Source organism: Bison bison, unplaced genomic scaffold (assembly GCF_000754665.1).
Source record: "Bison bison bison isolate TAMUID 2011002044 unplaced genomic scaffold, Bison_UMD1.0 scf7180017864145, whole genome shotgun sequence".
Lineage (NCBI taxonomy): Eukaryota > Metazoa > Chordata > Mammalia > Artiodactyla > Bovidae > Bison > Bison bison.
In genome coordinates, this window is record NW_011494717.1 from 523236 (window position 1) to 527016 (window position 3781).

The window sequence follows — 3781 nt, forward strand, 5'->3', positions numbered from 1 at the left end:
GGAGGAGAAGGGGATGACAGAGGATGACATCACCGATGCAATGGACAGGAATTTGAGTAGGCTTCGGGAGTTGGTGATGGACAGGGAAGCCTGGTGTGCTGTGAGTCCATGGGGTCGCAAAGAGTCGGACACGACTAAGTGACTGAACTGAACTTATAAAACCCATGCTATTAGCAAGGGTCCATTGTGTGATTGCTTGGGAACAACACCCCTGATATTCTTAACTATTGTTTAATGAAGAGCACCCAAAAGTCAAACCCTCAGAAAAAGGGGTCTTTTATCTGTGTGAAAAGGTCTAAAAGCCCTGCCTTGTCTTTCTGAGGTCCTAAGCAAGGGTCTTACAGTGTTCTACTCTGGATTTTATTTTGTACGGAAGCCCTCTCCATAGTGTAAAAATTAGTTGTCATCTGGGAGAGGGTGGAAATAAAAACTAGTCCTGGCTCCTTATATGTAACTGCTGACCTTTTAGTTCATCTCTCCTCTCTCATGTTTTGTCATAGGCAGCAAGAAACCAGAAGTAACTTTTCACATTCTACCTACACATCTCTTCAGCTAGATCACCAGTGGATTAGGTACATTTCCTACTTTCCATGTTATTTGTACCACGGCATCAGCTATGCCAACTTTCCATCAGTACATAACAAGGGTCCCCTTTTCACTCCTGCTTCCAATGGCATTTCCCTCTTTTAGCTCTCACCAAGAGCATCCTTGAAATGCTTTATTTTCTAACACTCTCCCCAAGGCCCTTTTAAGCTTCCATGAGCGTCTTCCTCTAGGTCCTTTCAATTTATGTGCTTGTTAATCTAAGCTTCAAGGTCCTTCCAACCAGTGCCATATGGTTTAAATTCATTTTTATTTGGTTTTTCCTTTTCTCAGATGCCAAAATCTGTTTGTTCCTAATACTATGTGACAAATCCCCCCAAAACTTAATGGCTTGAAACAATAACTACTGTATTATCTCCCATGGTTGCTTGGGCCAGGGTGTCAGGAAGGACTCCGTTGGGCAGTTCTGGCTTGGAGATCTCATGCAGATGGACAGAGACGGGGGTTTTGGTGGGGTTGGAGCAGCTGAGGGTGGCTGGGCACTTCTCTTCATGTAGTCCCAGGGCTTCTCCAAGTGGTTTTCCTACACAGGCTAGTCTCGTTCAGGCTGCCTCATGGAGTGGCAGCCTCAGGGAAGTCAGACTGCTTCCATGGAGGCACAGTGATCCGGTATGAATGTTCTAGAGACCAAGGTGGGACTTCTCTTTCTTTTCATTGCATTTGCTGACTGAGCCATCGAAGTCAACACATTTTTACATACTGTCATTCTAGTGGTTATAAGTGACATACAAATCAGTAAGAAGGGAATTAGACTCTACAAAGCAAGGTTTTGGAAGACGACGGAAGGGATCTCTTGTGTGGTCATCTTTAAAAAATATAATCTACCTCAGGGAATGAAGAAAGGAGGTAGAAGGAAATAAGTATTGCATGGACCAGAGTTGAAGGTGAGCCGTGACAATTTCTGGAATCAAGTTCCATTTAAGCATGTGTGTGCACGCACACACACACACACACACACTCAGTGACAAGGATGCTCAGGTACCTGTGTCCCTCCCAGCACACGCACACGCACACACACACACACCCCTCAGCGACAAGGATGCTCAGGAACCTGTGTCCCTCACAGCGTGTGAACACACACACACACACACACACACACTCTCAGTGACAAGGATGCTCAGGTACCTGTGTCCCTCCCAGCACACACACCCACACACACATACACACACACATCCTCAGGAACAAGGATGCTCAGGAACCTGTGTCCCTCCCAGCGTGCACACACACACACACACACACCCTTCAGCAACAAGGATGCTCAGGAACCTGTGTCCCTCACAGCGTGCACACACACACACACCCCCCTCAGCGCCAAGGACACTCAGGAACCTGTGTCCCTCACAGCATGCGCACGCACACACACACACACACACACACACACACACACACAGCTCAGTGACAAGGATGCTCAGGAACCTATGTCCCTGCCAGTGTGTGCACGTGCACACACACACACAGAGCTCAGTGACAAGGATGCTCAGGAACCTGTGCCCCTCACAGCCTCAGTGGTCCCTTGAGAAAGAAGCTATGGGCATCCTCTCATCATTCAGTGGCCTACGTTCTCTGTTTCAGCTTACACTCAGCTATTTTGATTACCCTGTCAACTGGCTCTTTAACTCCTGCTGTCCTGAAAAGAAAATGCTTCCAAATGTCTTACTTTTATGCTAACTTGAACTCTTTCACTAGTTTGAAATACTAAGTTTCCATATTTCCTCTTGTATTATTTCATTTTTCTTGAATAGCTATAAAACTATTTCTAAAAAGGACTCATACTGTTTTAAGGCTTCATCTTCCCTGTAGTTCCTTCCTTCAGGATCACGGTCTCTTAGATGAATAATATGAACAACTTTCTTAAAGAAGCCAGATGATTATCTCCTCTACACTGTCGGAAACCATGTCAGGAAGTAAAACACACGCTTCAGCAGACGTCTTCAGAGAGCTTTACCTCACCGGATGTGTAGGGGTTTAGTGAGAAAATGATAGTCAATTAGCTTCTAAATAAAATGACACAGTTCCCATAGGGCCTTTTGTGTAAGAATTCAGTTTCCCAAATATCTTGGGCATGCAATTTGGGTTCTTCCCAGCATTTTGCAGCAAAATATAGATCTCTAGACTCTTACCTTATGCTATCATTTCCCAAGTTCTTACATTTACCAACGTACAGTAACCCATCAAATACCCAATTAACCAAACGACTGTCTCAAACGCCACTGCCTGCTCAAATCAGAGCCAGTCTACATCTCCCCACCAGCTGTCCATTTTTCTCCCCCTACCCCACATCTTCCCTAGCTCTGTGAATGACTCCATCACTCATCCAGGTTTTTAGACCCCAGACTCCCAGCCAATGATCCTTGGTTCCTCTCACAACTCTACAGTACAGCTGACCCTTGAACAGTACAGATTTGAACTGTGTGGGCCCACTTATAGGTGGATCTTTTCAATAGTAAATACTAAAAGGAAATGGCAGCCCACTCCAGTGTTCTTGCGTGGGAAATCCCATGGACAGAGGAGCCTGGTGGGCTACAGTCCACGACGATGCAGTTGTACACGACTCAGTGACTAAACAACAGTGCTTTCCAAACCATGATGCCAGGGGTAGAAATGTATATGTGGAGGGCTGATGATAAACTACGATTTTTGACTGCCTTTAACTGCCGTGTTAAGTGAAGTCAAGTGGGCCTTAGAAAGCATCACTATGAACAAAGCTAGCGGAGGTGACGGAATTCCAGTTGAGCTATTTCAAATCCTGAAAGATGATGCTGTGAAAGTGCTGCACTCAACATGCCAGCAAATTTGGAAAACTCAGCAGTGGCCCCAGGACTGGAAAAGGTCAGTTTTCATTCCAATCCCAAAGAAAGGCAATGCCAAAGAATGCTCAAACTACTGCACAATTGCACTCATCTCACACGCTAGTAAAGTAATGCTCAAAATTCTCCAAGCCAGGCTTCAGCAATATGTGAACAGTGAACTTCCAGATGTTCAAGCTGGTTTTAGAAAAGGCAGAGGAACCAAAGATCAAATTGCCAATATCCGCTGGTCAAAAAAGCAAGAGTTCCAGAAAAACATCTATTTCTGCTTTATTGACTATGCCAAAGACTTTGACTATGTGGATCACAATCAACTGTGGAAAATTCTTCAAGAGATGGGAATACCAGACCACCTGACCTGCCTCTTGAGA